This window comes from Typopeltis vanoorti, chromosome 4, assembly GCF_054136105.1.
Source record: "Typopeltis vanoorti isolate ZY-2024b chromosome 4, IOZ_Tvanoo_1.0, whole genome shotgun sequence".
NCBI lineage: Eukaryota > Metazoa > Arthropoda > Arachnida > Uropygi > Thelyphonidae > Typopeltis > Typopeltis vanoorti.
Window position 1 is genome coordinate 78,248,128 of NC_143552.1, and position 12,085 is coordinate 78,260,212.

At 35.4% G+C, this 12,085-nt stretch overlaps 1 protein-coding gene across 1 annotated transcript in view; it reads left to right on the forward strand.

The window, feature by feature from the left end:
- The window catches only part of LOC150107429 (cytokine-like nuclear factor N-PAC), a 421,033-nt gene that overhangs the window by 269,518 nt on the left and 139,430 nt on the right, over positions 1–12,085 (forward strand). The gene's annotated exons all lie outside the window — the stretch shown is intronic.

Consider the following 12,085-nt stretch of genomic DNA (forward strand, 5'->3'; position numbering starts at 1 on the left):
GTTAAAGAATTATTAGATTCAAATTCAAAAGATTTCAATGACAACGATCTTCTTGAAATGGAACAACAACAGTGCGCATATGAAGACAATGAACAAATGGAATGTGAAGATGAGGTTCCAAAGGAGATAACAATCAAAGAACTGGTTGGAATATTTTGTAGTTTAGAATCACTTAAGCAGCAAATAATGGATATGGATCTAGATGTTAATCGAAGAATGCTTGTTTGCCGAGGTCTAGAGAGTCATTTTGCTTGTTATCATAAAATTTATGCTGATAAGAAAAAAACTAAAACTGTTCAAATGACTCTTGATAACTTTTTTTGATAAAAATTGCAGTAACTAATGTAGATACATGCATTTGTTAAACATTAACTTTGCATTCATTTTTTATCTTTCCTAAAAGAGTACCATATAAAATGAATTATTAATACAGTAAACGATCATGGACGAATTGTAATTTTTACCATTGATTATTATGTTTGATTAACACTATTTTGATATATGCGGTAACATCAAGAGATTAATTAATCACATTGATCAAGGGATACCTGTACATGGTGGAATATTGTTACAGACCTAGTGTTGTTGGATCAGTGAAATGCATTGCTAAATCTACCTAGTGAATACTAAACAAGTAATCATGGAGTTAATTCAATTATCTAAATATTAATTGGATAATAGTGAAATCTCATGAGAAGAATGAAGTTGAATTAATTTAATTAGCTGTTTCAAGACAACTTCCTCAAGCAGCATGTGACAGAAGGAACTTGAGATCAAAGAATGTTAGACTTGATTAATGTGTCAGGTGGGATTTCAGTTAAAGACATGGCTGTATGAGGGTGGTCTAAAATGTTCTCAGCCTAACAATGAAAAAACAATTTATAATTTCAAAATTATTTTTATTTTTCAACATAATCTCCCTTAAGACTAATACATTTATTCCAGCAATGCTCCATTATCCCGTCCCTGTAGTGCTACACTTTTTGGAAACATCCTTCACATGGATCATCTTCACGGCTGGTACGGCCACATTTAAACTTGGCAGCCCATTTCTTAATTGTTGATAATTAAGGAGAAGAGTGCCCATAAACTTTTATGAACTTCGAATGAATTTCTTTTGGTGTTAAACCTTCTTTTACAAAGAATTTTATAACCGCATGATACTCAATTTTATCCATTTCAAGTGATACAGGCAAGGGATAATAGACCTGCTTCAGACAGCTGTATAAAACAAACTACTTGGTAGAATGACTTACAATTTCACATGAATGCTTATAACAGACGTACAAACTTGGGGAAAAAAAAAAAAAAAAAACTTGCCGATAGTGTTGCCATCTATGGTCGAGATCGACAACTTTTCAAACCACCCTCATTATGTCCATTTGGTGACAACATCATACTGGACTGACCTGGGAAACTAAGTATATTGATTTTCCTTTCAGAAAAGGTTACATGCTGAAATACAAAGTGGGGAAATTATGGCCAGCTGAGGAGAATAGTTTTTTGTTTCCATGGTATTGGTTGTTAGATGGAAAAGGTATCAGCAGGGCATTGAAAGTATTAAAAAAATACCTTAATAAATGATGCAGTATTGAAATGTGTCCCTAGATAAAGCAGTAGTGAAATGATGCAATCTTATTAAGAAAGAGATCCTTAAGGAAAAGATCATTCGGAAGGAATACCATGTGCATGAGGAGTGTTTTTCTGGCATGTGCGTTATAAAAATTATAAGATGCATGCCAGAAATGAAAAATATTCTCTGAAAAACTAAGTCTGAGTATGAATAGAAACTGTTTCAGCAAGACAATCTCCAAAAATTCTATTGTTATGCTGCAAGTAAAAGAAAGAATGAATGTTAAAGAATAACTATGTAATAATGCATATGATAAATGCAGAAAACATTGTTCAGTTAATAAGTGCTGATTTTGCTAAAAGTTGTTAACTTAGTGTATGCAATATTGAGCTCAATGCTACCTCTTCACTGAATGAAGAAACTCAGGTGAATGAGGAGGAACAAGAGCTGGTGCATAAATTGAATAAGAATTCAGCAATAGAGGCTCATGGAATATCTGCACAGATGCTAAGAATGTTCATCTAAACTGGATCTGTCTGTGACTCCTGTATAATTTGAGTTTCAGCACAGGGAAGATTCTGCAGAAGTGGAAAGATTGTATGATAGTCCCATTGCACAAGGGTAATGCAAAGACTGATGGGTGTGACTGTTGACCTATTAGTAATCTCTGGATTGATGAAGATTTTGAAAAAGTTGGTAAGAGGCCGCACATACAATAATGGGTTGATAGATTGACAAAGTAAACCTATACTTACATTGAACAGTATGAGTTTGCTAAAGAAAGATCATGTTTGAGTACCTTGCTTACATTTTATAATAATGTTACAATTGAGTTATTAGACAAGAGTGGGGTCGGGTGGGGGGTATTTTTTTTTAAATCTGGTCCACACACAAAAAGCTAGAAGACCTATAGCACATTAGTGCCATGTGTGGGCAAGAGGAATAGAAGAAACGGGGAGCCTGTTCCCTTTTTTTTTTTTTTTTTTTGAACATCTGATGGTTGTAATCTTTGGGGAAGACTGTTTCAAAAGACAGAAAGTAGAATGGGAAAAAAGAGGAGGCAGTGAAGTTAGTTTGGTGAGTTTTAAGATGGACTGTAAAAGAGTGTTGGTTAGCAGTGGCTGTTTTTAATGATTTTGGAGGAGAGTGGAGGAATAATATTGGTAATTTCAGCAGAGCACTGTCCATGAAAGTATCTAGAAGAGGCACAAGTCAGGAAACTGAACGTCTATGAGAGAGGGATCATTAATTAGCCAGATTACCCTCTTCTGGATCGAATCAAGCAATCTTAGAGAAGATTTTGGTGCACCACCACACCAAATATGGGAATGATATTCCATGGCTGGATGGATTTGGGCTTTGTATAGAGTTAATAGGTGTGAAGTAGTGTTTTGGGCAAAAAAGTAAAACAAGTTTTTTTGGCAACTGCGGAAGCTGTAGTTGAAATATGGTTGTGCCAGAAAAGATCGGCAGTTCAAGTCAGTCCAAGAAGAGAAAAAGGTGGTAATAATAATAATATTTATAACTAAACTCTAAAATAAACTTCTTCGGTGGTAGGCAATTTCAAGTAGAGCAATCCATATGAATTTCAAAATGGAATATTGATCCTTATTTATGAGGCTTAAAATGTACAAGGCCAACAAAAGGATCTTTTATAGGAAAGAAAAACAGAGTAATTTTTTGATTCATTAAAGGAAAGGCTAAACTGAAGCTTCTGCAAGTCTTTGTAATGTAAATACAAGGGCAGATAAGATTTTTCAGTTTCTTTATTTATTGATGGTTCCTCACAGTTCAGGTATGAAATACAAGGATGATTTCAAAAGATGGCTTGATGTAAAATCCTGTGTGGGACAACGGTGTACATTTTCTCCGCTGTTATTCATCAGTCATATGGATTACATTATGAAGGAAATAGGTTTTAAACCTGGAGATAGTAAAACCGGTTCTTTACTTTATGCAGATTGTCTTATACTCCATTGTGATTCTTGTATTGCTTAATTAAATTCAGTAATTGCAGTTACAAATTTGGTATTAAAATCACTAATAAAAAGCAAAAACTCCTGAAAATAGGTAAGTAACAATTTATTTATTAAAAAACTAGACTTTTTGTGGTTATGAGACCATAGGTTCTTTAATTAATGCATATATTAGTATACTCCCACCTACTAGTTTCGCTAGCGACTGTCTAGCTTTGTCAAGGCTTGAACGGTACACACAAAAAATATGAGAGAATACAGAAATGTTGCTAACTGTTAGGCAGTTAAGTTGAACATATGCATGATAATGCATGCATGTGTTGAGAAGCTTCAGTTAGCATCATGGATACGTGTCGTATGCACACGCGTTACATGATTTTTCGCGTATTGTAGTTCCGTTAAACTGAGTGAGTTGATTAAGTTTTTCCATATATCTTTCAGTATGGCACCCTGATTTCTGTTGAGGTTGTTACCCGTTCTTAATACACTGCTGCTTCTTGAAAACTCTGTAACTGTAATCATCATCTAAGTACGGCATAGAGCTATTTTCCCAGTCGATTGCATGGTTGGAAGTTGAAAAGTGATGTGCTAAGCCTGAGGAGACTGTCTTGTTGTGATTGACATCCCCAACATGCTCCTTCTGTTTGATTTCCAGGCTTCTTGAAGTTTGCCCAATATATGAAAGACCGCATGTACATGGAATTCTATAAACACCTGGATATTTGAAAAATGGTACACTGTCTTTAGGAGATCTTAATACTTGTCTGATGGTAGTAGTAGTTGGCTTGAATACCACTCTGATGTTGTGAGATTTTGACATTCTCACTAATCTTGAAGAGACTGAATCTACATAAAGAATCTATATTAAGAACTCTCAACAATTTGTAGAGAAACTGAAGTACGTTAAGACATCACAGATGGACATAATGGCCAGCCTGGATGTAGTTTCCTTATTTACGAATGTTCCAGTGGAGGAGGTCATTAACATTATAAAAGATCTCTTCCCTACAGACATTACACAGTTGTTCAATCACTGCCTTAAATCAAATTTCTTCAATGTAAACAACACAGTTTACCAACAATTGGAAGGCCTAGCAATGGGTAGCCCACTGTCACCACCTTGTGCAGACCTATTCATGGAAAATGAAATTTTTACCAAGATTACACCTAAACCATCGATATGGTGAAGATATGTTGATGATATTTTCATCATTTGGAATGAAAACATGGAAAACCTACAGGTGTTTTTAGAGAGAATAAACTCACTTCATAACAAAATTAAATTTACTCTAGAAGTTGAAAAAAACAGACAACTCTCCTTCCTAGACATACTGGTGAAAAGGCAGGAGAATAATTTTAAACTTTCCATATACCGAAAACCTACAGATACTGGACGTTATTTACGTTATTCTTCTAACCATCATAGATCACAAAAACATAGCATTATTCACATGTTACGGAACAGAGCCAAAAAGTTTATTTCAGATGAAGAAGAGGTACAGGCAGAACTTTCTCAGATTGCTATAACACCATCACAGAATGGTTTTCTTACAAACATCATCAACAAATTCCTTTATAAAGACAACCTCCAACAACAAGGAACGGTCGCCCAGTATGCTTCAACCGTACTGGGCGACATCAAAAAGTAGTCATCCCTTATGTAGATTCAGTCTCTTCATGATTAGCAAGAATGTTGATTACGGTTACAGAATTTTCAAGGAAGCGGCAGTGGTATTAAGAACAGGTAACAACCTCAACAGAAATCAGGGTGCATACTGAAAGATATATGGAAAAACTTAATCAACTCACTCAGTTTAACGGAACTACAATACGCAAAAAATCATGTAACGCGTGTGCATACAACACGTATCCATAATACTGACTGAAGCTTCTCAACACATGCACGCATATGTTCAAACTTAACTGCCTAACAGTTAGCAACGTTTCTGTATTCTCTCATATTTTTTGTGTGTACCATTCGAGCCTTGAAACTAGTAGGCGGGATTATACTAATATATGTATTAATTTATTTATTATGTAACAATATTTAGTGAGGATGGCAAATTAAATATGGCTATTGATAACAGAATAAACAAATTTGGAATGGTGGAGAGCTTGAATAAATTTATATGAAGTAAGTGAGTAATTAACCAAACACTAAACTAGTAGTATTTAAACGGTTTTACTTAATGAGTTGGAAATACAGTGAGCTATTACAGAAATTGGCCAAGTGGTTAGCATATCTACTCTCTAACCAAAAGGCTGCGAGTTCAAATCCCGCCATGGGCATGGATGTTTGTGACTGTCTATGAAAATACTAGTGGTGGTGGTGGTCAGCGGTAGATGGCGTTGGTGTAGATGATGAAAGTAGTTACAGTTGGTAAATACGGAGAGTTCTAGAGTAGGTGCCCTCCCTGGAGGTGTTATATAATAATAATAATGAGGTGATGCAGAATAATATTAAAAGTAAAGAAATTAGGAAGTACTCAAAAATGTGTGAGCAGAGGTAATCTAAGGTAGTATGATCACTTTAACAGAATTGGAGAGGAAAGGCTGGCAAAAACAGATATTTGATATATCAAGATGGCAGGAAAATTATCTAGAGAAAGACCAAGATCAAGGTGGGTTTGATGCAGTTAGTACTGCCTTAGAAGACCAAAATTTCAAATCTGTCAATATTAAAGACCTGATAAATAACAGATCCATTTGAAAGAAAGCTACTGATGGAAGCAAATTCATCTATTCATAATGTCACTGGATATCAGATCTGAGTGGATTGATGTGGTTAGTAGTGCCATAGAAGACCAACATTTCATATCTGTCAATATTAACAGATTTTGGAAGAAAGTTATTAATGAAGCAAGTCCATCCATCCATAATTTCACCAGACATCAGCAGATGCCATCTTGTCATTCTGTAAAGTGAAGCTTTACATCTTCAATGACTATCATGCTATCCGTCTTACTGATGGTCTACTACTTTCCCTTTTTTGAGAAGTTCTCCTTTCATTTTGTTTATCCAAAGTATTTCTGCTATTGTTAGTTTCCTTTTCTAAGATGAACTGGATCATGAGATGTTGGATCACTTCCTAACCACTTGTATTACATGCCAGCCCCTGATGGATTCCTGGCATCATCCATTCACAGAAAACTCAAACTTTGCTAGATACATTCACTCCTGCAAATAGCTGGAGTCATTAAAATCATATATAAAAAGGCAAAATTTATTTAAATAATTCATTATTGTCATTGGCATAATGAAAAGAATTATAACATGGAGGAAAAGTCAAGTAAAAAACATTAATAGGGTAGAATTTTCACCTAAGTATCATAGGCATTGTGAATACAGATCACAGAATGGCAATTAAACAATAATGTACAATTTTAAAAACTTCCATCTCAGTAGCTAATGTAAGATAACTAAAAAAAAGGAACTTTTTTTTTTTTTTTTTTTAAGCATATACAGTAGACTCTTGACTATCCGGAGCCCGGATTTTATCATGGAGAATTATAATAATACAGTAATTCTCCGTGATAAAATGAGGAATACATACTGTAATTTACTTTGCCAAGGTGTTGCAAGCGGGCATCTGCTACAATCCTCCTCCTACGTGCATAACACAAAGTATCGTCAACGTCTTCTCAGTTCATTGATATCAGCGATTGATAATAATGAAACCATTATGTCATAAGGTCATATGTGAAACCATTGTGTCATATGTCATAAGGTGGTTGGCCGAAGCATGGGAAGAGATTCGAAACATATCAGTAGTCTTGGAAAATTCTTTTGGACCATGAAGGTGGACATTTCAGCCTTGAACCCATGTGTGAAACCGAAGTGGAAGATGAAAATGATAAACTTGTTTTGTTGCTCAAAAATGTACCAAGCTGTGACTATGTCAATGCAGAGGACATTACAGAATGGATGTCAAACGATGAAATAACTGACAATGATATTGTGGAAATGGTGACACAAGGGGAAAAAGAAGAGGAGGCATCCTTAGATGACAGGAAAATCTCATCCCACATTTGGAAGGATTCAAGACGATTGAGGCAGCGCTGCAGTACATTAGTGAGAAGGAGGAAGCGACGCTAGCCGATATCATCTGCTTGCGTAAGTGGAGGAACATTGCGTCGCGGAAGAGGGCTAAAAGGGTGAAGCAGTCACCTATCAAGGACTTTTTCAAAAACTAAAAACTGTAAGTTTTGACTCTTTCATCTTAGGCCTACCTTTTCACATTTGTGTGAAAAGATAGGCCTAGAACTGTGGCCTATCTGGCCTGCCCTTCTGCCACATTAGGCCTGGATAGTCAAGAGTCTACTGTATATACATAGATAAAATAAAGTTCATACTTTTTTAAATCAGTTAATCTTTCCTATCTCCCATAAAGTGGATAAACGCTCTGTTTATGTGTATATCTGCTCTGTTTAAATTAAGACACTGGTAAGGTTTCATGCATTTATTAATTAATTAATCACATTCACAAATTAATTAATTTGTGAATGTGATCACTGAACTTGATCACATTCACAAAACCTTAGCCAGTGGCTACAAAGCCCCATCATATCCAAAAAAATATCAAACCCCCCTGCCCCAACCTTAGAACAAAGATTGCATCAGAGCTATTGCCATTGTATATATTTTGGACACATCTGAAAAACTAGTTAAAATCTTTAAAAAAAATAAAATAAATAAAAGCCTTATAACCATATACAGACCATATAAAAAATTGGCATCCAAGTGACTAGGAAGTGATCCAGTTCATCTTAGAAAAGGAAACTAACAATAGCAGAAATACTTTGAATAAACAAAATGAAATGAGGACTTCTCAAAAAAGGGAAAGTAGTAGACCATCAGTGAGATGGATGGCATGATAGTCATTGAAGATGTAAAGCTTCACTCCACCAAAGACCAGCCACAGTCGTCCCTAGATCTGCCAGATGTTTACCAGGTCTCTAGCAGTTGTAAACTATCCTACTATTGCTGAACATAAGGACTGTCCATTTCCACCACTCGCCACAAGATGATGTCCAAATCGTGAACCTGCCAATCATAGAATATGCTGGAAGGCCATAAACTCCACTGCAACAAATATAAATACAAGGCTATTCCTTGAATATACCTCAGCTTTAAGATACTACCCAAACCACAACAAATTTGGATGCATGAAACTTCCCCAAATTTGGAAGTTCTCATGCTCTGTACCTCAGCCCTACAGCAAAGGACACCCATTTTAGCCCACTAGAATTTAGACTCGGTTTTGTTTGCTATGCTTCACCCTCATTACTCATGTAGCGCCTTCTTGCACATATTTTATTGTGTTCCCAGATGATGGAAAATTAACCTAGCTGAAATATTGTTAATATTAATTAAATTTATTCTTAATTAGTCTTCATTGTTCTTATAAGCTTATATGAGAGTTATACCTAATTTTAATTTTTCAGGAAATGACAGCATATACTAGAATATTAATTAAAAGTTTTAATCATTATTCCTATATTTCAACAATGTTACAGATCATAAAATTATGATATGTGCATGCATGCACTCATACTAAGCAAATGAGGCTGAAGAAATGCAACCGAAGTCTGTCTTAGAATCCTAAAAGTGCCCCTTAGTGAGCTAAATTCGGTTGTCTTGGCCATTGGGCTGATGACCTTAGAATGTAAGCTTCCCAGATTTAGGGCAGTTTCATGCACCCAAATTTGTTGAGGTTTAGGAATTTTTTAGAGCTGAGGCTGATTCAAGGAACAATCTTTCCTTGTACTTGCTGCGGTGTAATAAAGTAACCTTCTTACAGTTATTCTATTGGATGGTCAGCAAGACATAAGTGGCTGTGTTGGTGGAACCAGATGTAGTCCTTGTGCTCGGATATCCTGATATTGGCTGTCCTGCCTATTTGGCCATAGTATGACAGTTTGCAACTGCAAGAGACCTCATATACACCAGGTTGGTCTTTGGTGGAGCAGATAAGAGATGCCAATTTCTTATGTGGTTTGTAACTAGTTGTGAGGTTATTTTTTTTTAGGATTTTTGTTAGTTTTTCAGATGTATGCCAAATATAAGGAATGGTGATAGATTTAGAGTAATCTCTGTTAAAAAGGGGGTGGGGGGGAATGGTTCATCACCATCATCAAATTCCTGACTTAAGCACCCTTCTTGGAAGTGTCACATAATGATAATCATCATCATTCTGGGATTCATTCTTTGAGTATATTTGGGAGAAGTAGTTACTGTCAAGGCCAAAAAAACTTGAAATCTTATTCAAAATTCTTTTGTTTTTCTGATGGAAAGGAAATGCAGCATGTTATTTTTAGTATGGTGTGATGACATGACATTTATTTGTATTAGTGTTATGATTGAATTGATTTGGTTAATATTATAGTCAAAGCAACAGAAGTTACAGTGCCATGGATTTTTGTATGTTAATCTGGTGTGTTCTTTGGCTAGTTTATAGGAGGGAAAGACCCTACTACTTCCATGTGAGGCTATCTATCCCACCTTCAGTTGAAAAGTCCATATAAATTGAGGTTATTAATGTATCAAGAATTTGAATCCAGGTCTTTCGAGCCAAAGGGCAGCGTAATGTTCTCATCACTGCCAAAGAAAGGAAGAAACAGATACTAAAATGTTATCAATGTGTTTAGGTGACATCTAAATATGAAAAAAATGAAAGCCTAGTTGGAACAATGGCCTTGACTAGCAACCAAACTCAAGAAGTGGCGTGCAGTAGGCTTCGCATTTAGTCCTTTCAGAATCAGATATGGATTTGTTGATGTTTTTCTTTTTTGCAGCTGTGTATGCATCTTTATAGGCTAAGGTAGAACTGCAAAGTTTTTTGTCAAGCTACTTATGATATAGTGTTGCATTTTTAGTGGAACTAACTTGTCACATACACATGTTAAAGAACAATGGGAAGGGGTTTAAACTGCAGTGGAAGAATGAATGGCTTCATTCCAGCAAAAATCATTTCATTTTAACATGATCAGACTAAGTGTTTAGACTGGAAGAATGGAAAGAAATATTAATCTGACCATAAAAAAAATCAGTAGAAATTGGGTAGCACATTGCACTTTGCAGACCATTAGGATTCCAAAGGACACTAGAATAGTCAGAGTTACTTAAAGGACAGCTGAATTCTCTGTACCTAAGTATACTGTACTATGTAGAGCTGGTTAGAAAAAGACCATGAATGTCAGTTATTAGGATTCTAAGTAAAGGCAAGTATAAATGTGACAAAATGAGGCAAGGAAATTTTCAACCAAAAAATATCAAGAGAGATCTTTTGATTTCAACCAAGTCTAAATCTGATTTAAAAAAAAAAAAAAAATCTGTTTTAGACTTGGCATTTCCTAGCATGGAACATTTCAGCGTATGAAATGTTCAAGTACCATTTTTATAATGAAATAAATTGTAAGGCCCATAAGTATATGCAGTCAAGATAATGGTTAGTGTAGTAGTACTGCTTACTAGGATTTCTTTAAAAACAGAAGGTTGATGTTGAGCTTCAATAACTGCAAATCAATGTTTGCATGTTGTTTATATTTGTGTGAAGACCATAGCACTAGTAAACTTGGAAGGATTTGGGGAAGTTGGATTTTTGTCCCTGAGAATTTTTTTTCTAATTGCAGAATTACTCTACTTTTGTTTTTTTTTTTCATGTTAAAGAGTGCCGAAAAGTAGGGACATGCAGTGTTATGTAGTAAAATTTTGGACATGCTGTCCATACAGAAAGTGAGTTACCAGCCTCTTTTGTCTTCAGGGGTCTGATGCATACCGCTGTTTCATCCTGTTTATTTTTTGAAGGCAAAGTAAGATGCAGCAACATTCTGCTCCAGCTGGCTGAAAACTTTCCAAAAACCTTACCATCTTGTTTGCTTCTCTGTGTTATCTGGCGGAACTGTTTTAATGGTGTATCCTCAAGTGCCAAGTGTTCACAGTATGTTTGTCATGCCCCTTCAGGGGCATGACAAACTCGCATCATATGTACAATGAATTAGGTGCCAGTAAGTTTCACCAAACAATGAAGCCAAACCGATTATAGATCAGGTTGGCATCTTCTCTAACACTAGATATGCAGTGCCTTTTGCAAAATCAGTTTTGACACTGGATCTGAGAGTTCACTCATAATTAATTGATATGATCAAGTTTCACATAAGAGTGATAATTAACAAAAACTGAAACTTGAAATAATGGCATCAATAGCAAAACCATATTAAACATGAAGATAGTAGAAACGAATTTTTGCCCTACCAGGGTGCTCCCATAGAACAGGCAGGGAAGTACAATGTGGCATGTTTCTGTTGATTAGAAAAGAACTTAAATTTTCAGTTCCCATCATATGTGGAATCTTTATAAGACTCTTTCTGTAATATTGCCCAACTTACTGAAGCAATATTACAAAAAGATAGGAAGAAATAAACTAGCTGGAAAATACATTTGAGTAATGGAGCAGTGTGAATTATGTAATGAAGAGGATAATCTCCTGCAATAATTTATAGAGAAGCCATGTAATAATAACATTAATAATTTTTAA